The sequence below is a fragment of the Theobroma umbraticum genome, unplaced genomic scaffold (genome assembly GCF_002168275.2).
Source record: "Theobroma umbraticum cultivar Fairchild unplaced genomic scaffold, ASM216827v3 scaffold_86.0, whole genome shotgun sequence".
NCBI lineage: Eukaryota > Viridiplantae > Streptophyta > Magnoliopsida > Malvales > Malvaceae > Theobroma > Theobroma umbraticum.
Genome location: NW_018397263.1, coordinates 2,620,502 through 2,627,397, shown reverse-complemented (window position 1 = coordinate 2,627,397; position 6,896 = coordinate 2,620,502).

Sequence of the window (6,896 nt, the reverse complement as noted above, 5' to 3'; positions counted from 1 at the left end):
TGGAATTTATTGGCCATTAACCAATAAACCATTGATAGTCTCGAACTGGAACTGCCAGAGACTCTCATTGGTATGAAAGAAAACCGATATAGCAAGAAAAGTCAGAACAAAAAGATTTACACACTGTTTACATAACCCAGCAGCATGCCCTCATCAATCAGAACCTCACAAAAAAACTCTATCCTGCCTAAGATCAAAAACAACAACAGGGAACAAGGAGGCTAAACAACAACGACATAATTCTTAGAAAATAACCTCAAATAGTGACAGCAATACCCAAAGACCACAAAACAAAAATGATCTAAAAACAGAGAAGAGACTTCAAGAACCATTGAAGCCCTTGATCATCAAAACCAAGATCCAATCGGAGTAGAAAAGTTGACAGCACGTTGACAGATCCCAGCAAAGAAGGATCAACATAATCAACTCGACACGCACCACTGGCAAAGGAACCCAGACACGGCTACATCTCCCTGGAGAACATGACAAAGTCACCAGCGCACAGGTACCTCTTGATGGTCACTTGACAGCTGCATATAATATGGAGACTTGCAAACCATAAGAATGGTTAGGAAAGCATGCTTCCTAGTTTCTAATACAACAGTTTATGCCCATTACCTAAATCAAACACAGTTAGTACTTTGGCTTCATCAAAACAATAAGAAAAAAATAGTAAAAGCAATTATCTTCCTTCCTAGTAAAAGATAGGAATGGACTAGTGATCATAACTTACTGCTAGGCTGGAAAACTGTAGCAAATTCTGAAAGAAAAAATGCAAAACAGCAGCCGTTTTTTCATGCCAAAACTGAAAAAGGTATCTGGACAAGAAAAATCATTCTGTTGACTAAAAGCTCAACATTGGGGAATGCATGAAAGAGATAGAGGAACCGCGAAGGCCTCAAACGCGGGCATCCTTATCCTCTCATCTGCATACGTACTTGCTGGTCTCTATCTGTGAACACGTTGAGCAGAAATGTATTAAAGGGTCTACTAGTTGATAAGAGCAAAAGATTCACATGTGTTTGGCCCCCAGGCCCCAGCCTATCACACCTGTTCTGCCAGAATGCATGTGAGTTGCAGTTTTAAAAACTCTCTGAATCTGATTGTAACTATGCAAGCTCATGTCTATAGCAAACATCAAGAGACATGGTCAAGAAGAAGAAAGGACATTTTCTGATTTGCATCCATAAAACTCCTCTGATCTGAACTAGTTCTTTGATAAGACTTTGTTAATTGACATTTACTCAGACTAGTCTATTCTTCGCCATTGTAGTATAATACCTGTTAGAATCTTTTGCATGCAGATGTTGTGATATCCTCTCATATTGCAAGTCTTGTGGCATATGACATATCAAGCTCCATTCTACATATTGTGAACAAATATAAAGCTAAAGAAGATATAGATTCTCTTTAAATTAATTTCCTTTAAAAATGTCTGCAAACAACATTATGTTTTTAGTACAAAGTAACATTAGACTGGTTTTTAATGGTAATGTGATTCCTTCCATTGGTTGTTATACTATTGCAATATATGTTACATTACATTGATTTTTTCTCTTATCAAACATTGTAAAGCAATTTACCACTCACATTATAAAAAATAGTAATATCTTTCTAGTACCAAACGCTTTCTAAGTATTTAATTTTTATTACCATAATTATGAGATCACTATGAAATCAATCAAGTCTGAAGCACATAAAACAAGAACTAATTAAAAAAAAATATGAACTCCAATTTAGGCTCATTAATTCCCAAATCTTGTGTAAAGGTAAGGCAAAATTAATGCATGCAGTCGTAGATAAAGCTCCTAGCACGGAAGTTGGACATTAATAATTAGGTTGTCAACCGTGTACCGTGTCTTTTAATCTGCGTAAAGGAAGTTAACTCGACCATTTGGACACACTAACTCTTCTGTTGGCTCCACACTTCTTCCTAGAAATTTCCCATATACTACTTACAAACCAATATAAATTGCCTCGCACTCTCAGCAACAAGGAGCATAGAGCTTTAAAGAGACTCTTTTAAATTCACAGAGGGGAATCTTATCAAGAGCTTTGAAGAAAACAAAAAGAGGTTTAGAAATGTTTAGGCCTTTCCTTCAGAAAATACGCAAGGGGTTCTGTGTCTCACCTTCCAGAGGACAAGCTGTCATTAATGATGTTGAGGTCGATGAAGAAATAAACGTAGCTACACCAATGTCAGATGATGTTGGGGCAGGATATTTTACGGTGTTTGCAGTTCAAGGAAAGGAAACGCAGAGGTTTGTCATTGAACTAGACAACTTAACAAACCCTGCATTCCTGAGTCTACTGGAGCAGGCTGGGGAAGAATATGGATTCCAACAAAAGGGGGTTCTTTGTCTCCCTTGTCGTCCGCAGGAACTGCAAAAGATCCTACAAGACTGGGAAGCTGAGCATGCTGATACTGAAGGTTGGGCTACCTGTAATGCTACGACAATAGAAGGCTACTAGCTTGGACGAACAACTGAATTAATTTGTTCCTTTTGTAGTCCAAGTAAATAGATCTTTGCTTGGATTAGAGAGATATGTAATTTTTAAGCACTGTTTCTGTATTGATAATTTAGTGGAGTTAGTATTCAACAGAAGGAAATGGAAAATATCCAACGCAATTCAAGTTTGGGGTTGATAGAAAATATTTTTTCTCTGCTTGGTGGTGATTTGCTGCTTGTTTACTGGGCTATGTTGCTGCTGGTGCAGGCTGTTTTATGCGTGAGGTGTTGATGTGTTTCCTGATTTTGATGGATTCTGTTTGCTTTGAGAATCTGGTGCAGTGTTTAGAGCTTTCTGGTGCAGCGCCTGTCTCCAGCCGAAGATCTGTCGAAGCTCGATCCTGACTTCCATATGTAGGCGTGGTGATATTTGTATTTTCATGGTTTTTTATATATATGTTCTCAGGTAGTGGTGTGTGCTGTGTAGTTGTCTATCTGGTGTGGTTGTTGTATGGCGTTCTTTATTATATCACTATGTCACTGAGCCATCATGGCTTCAAGTGTACTAGTGCTTTCCGATCCTTTGTGTTGTGATTATTCTGTAATAAATAAAGCCATTGATTGAGTAAAACAAAAACAAAGGAAATGGGAAATATTTATGCATATTGTATCATATTGAGCCTTAAGCCCTCCTCTTTCTTGCCTTCAACCTGGATTTATGCACTGTTTTGTTAAATGAGCAAACTCTGCTTCCAGGGAAGAATAACCATAAGAGCTTTGACGAGGAGCCATATCCTCTTCAACTTCCAAAACATATAGATAGATTAGTTCTTCTAGTGTACCACCTGATTGCCTTTGAGTATTTCACTAGATTTTCTCACCATTTTAATTAAGTTCGAAAATGCTCCTGGTTTGAGTATCAGAGAAATTTAAATCCTCTAAATTAATTAATCCTTGCAGAATCATTGAAATTACATAATTATAAACTGAAATACAGTCCTTCTGGTGGTTTAGAGAAACCACTTTGCAACGTACATAAGTTATGATGTCACATCTCAATGTTGTAGCTTTTAAGTTGTTAACGTCGAACTCGCTGTTTCCGTGTTGTGTCATTTTCTTACCCTTGAATCTCCTACAACAAGAGGGAGGTGTGTACTACGCAAAAAATATATTAATTTAATAAAAAAAATAAAAAAGAAGAAAAAACACTTAGAAATACCAGGTAGAAAAGGCCAAGAATTCTGAGCTTCAGTCATTTCAAAGGCAAAAAAACTCTGGCTACAAACCAGACCATACTTTGTTAAACGGCCCCAGACAATTGTTCTATACACCTGTGTGTCTGTCTACCATCAAGCAACCGCAGCGACATTGTAAAGAAGTACAACACGGTGTTCTTTTCATTAAGGTTGGGACATACTAATTCGTTGATTGATTACAAAGATTCAGAAAAAGGAAAAATTAATGTTTATGTGTATTGAAGGGTAACTTTCGCATCGTTGGAATCTTCCATATGCACTGCTCTTTTAAGGTATAAATTACCGTATACAAATGCCAAAGATCACTGACTGATCCCAACTTAATGTATCTGGAAAATACCACCAGTGATCTAAATTCTCCTTCCTCTTTATGTTCGCCTATCCATTTACCAGTAACTGTTTCTCTTCATTAATTAGGGTACATATATCTTGCTACTTATGTCTTTTTACCTTGATAATGGTAAACAGACATCTCGCTGCCATTGGCCGGAAACGGAAGGACAATGCATTTTCTTAATTATTTGTTGTTCATACACAGGATCAGCAGGTTAACATTTATGATTTAACCGTGATTCTCTCACGTTAAGGAGAATTGGAATGTGAACAGAAATACATACGAAGATGACTTAAGAACACATTTGTTTGGATTTTTGGTGTAAAGTGACGAACGAATTTCAATAACTATGTTCACATATTGAGGCCTTTTAGTATGCTTCTAGTCGAGTTTGGCTAGTCTCTGTATAGCACTTGGGTAATAAAATAATTCCTTCTTGTCACTGACAAGTGAAAAATTCATTCATGCTTGCCCCTTAATGGGTGAGTTCATATGTAAATTTTAAGATCGTTGAAAAGATACAGTAATGGTGGTAGGTCCTTACTGGTTTCCCCAAACTTGGAAGTACTACGGAAATTTCAGTCACATTAAAATGCTACTTATGCCGACGTCATATGAACCACTAGCCGCCAACCTAAGGTAACGTGGTCTTGTCTAAGCTATTATTTAAATGATATGTATAGTATAATCTTTATAAATTAATAATTTTAATTAAATAATTTTTTATTAATTTTAATTTAAAATTAATGTAATAAATTAATAATTCATTAAATTTATAAGATAATATATTTAAAATATATGTATCAGTTTCATTTAATATATAAATTAATAATTTTTTTATATATTAAAATTGTATATATACATAACTCAATTAATAAATTTTTGTAAAATATAACTTTAATGTTACTTATTTTTTAAAAAAATTGATGTCTTTTGAACTTCATTTTAAACTTTTTTTAATGCATTAAGAAGTTTTGGTGTAATATTCTCATATAATAAGAGAAAATTATACAATCTGATTTATTGCTTTGAATACATCTTTGCGCAAGACAAGTTTCAGTATAGAATTATGGTTTTTAACTTCATCTTCTTTGTTATCTCTTATAACGTACTTTTCAAATAGATAGATCCATAACTTTTATTTAATAAGACTAATCATATTCATGAACTTGTTTTGATTAAACAAATATCATGTATTAAGTTCAATATTTTGAAAAAAAAATTAAAAAAACTAAGGGGTTTACAACATTGAACCTAATTATAACTGCCTATTTTACTTACCTGCCTACACACGAAATGATAACGAGGGCGATACGAATGCGCTATGGGAAGAATTAATTTAAGTATTGACACAATATTCAATACCTTGATGTCGGAGGAGATTTTAATGTTGTATGTGAGCTAGGAGAGAGAATTAGTATCACAAGTAAGGTAAGAGCTATGGGGCAGCTTCGAGACTTTATAGGGAAATGAGGTTGGTTGACCTCCCCATGGTAGGAAGCAAATTTAGGTGGTGCAGTTTGAGAAGTGAGCCATCCTTCAGTAGATTAAAATCAATATTATTAGGATCCATTAAATGTATTAAGGTGCTAGGATATTGGTGTACCTTCCTCCCTTTTTAGAGTGTAGAGCCACTTCTTGAGGTTAAGTCGATTTATCAAAGCACACAACAAAGCAACCAAAAGATCAAAAGCACAACTCACTCTGTAAATCAGTAAAATCTAAAAAGCCACTTCCAATTACTCTAAAAGGATATTTTGATTTTTTTTATTTTTAAATGATGTTTTTAGTCCTTTAACTGTTAATAACGTTAGTCAACCGTTAAAAAAATTGAAATCTCATGTCACATAAATATTTTCAGACACAAATACCTCTTATATGATTTTTTTTCAATGTAAAAATATTCTTTTTGAAAGAAAAAATTGCTCATCCTTCTTCCAAAAACCTTGATCGGGAAAAAGGAAACCTAAAGGAATTTTGATTTGAAATCCATTGTTGAATAGCAAAATCATAGACAATACACAGAACAACCCATAGTTAAAGATAAGATTTTAAATCCCAAAAAGTATAACATAAAAAAAGAAATGAAATGAAAGACCTTGGCAAATGTGGTCTCCATGGGATGAATGTTAGTGAATCCTCTCCTCTTCAAGTGGCAAAAGGCCAAGAAACACCAACGATTTCTTTGTATTTCATTTTTCCTTTCAAATCAAAATTCCTTCAATTAAAAGAGATAAAGTTGTGAGAAAAAAAAAACTAAATCCAAAGTGAGAACAGAAAAATCTTCAAGGAGTAGAAAGAAAAAAAAAATTGGAAGAATGAGTGTTGACTATTACAAGATTTTTTAGGTGGACCAAAATGCAATATGAAGATTTAAAGACAGCATATCAAAATTCCTTTATTTTTTTTATTAATGTTTTTGAGAGAGAAAAGAGATGAGCAGATTATTTTTAAAGAGATTATTTGTGTCTAAAATATTTATGTAATTTCAGCTTACATTTTTTTAAAAATATTAATTAACAATGTTAACAATCAAAAGATCAAAAACATAATTTTAAAACAAGAGGAATCAAAATTTCTTTTTAAAGTGATTGGAGGAGGGATTTTGGGTTTTACTCCCCTGCAAATACTACAAAGATAGTGGAAACAATTACTCTAATACAAATTTGCTGAAAAACCCAAACCAAACAAGCTAATATGGTCACAAAATAAATTCTCAAGAAAAATAGTCAAACAAGTAACAATAAATAAAATGTAAAAAAAAAAAAAAAGAAGACAACAAGAATACCAAAATTTACATGATTCGACTGTAAGCTTACCTCTACATATAGAGGCGACAAGAAAATTTCACTGTAA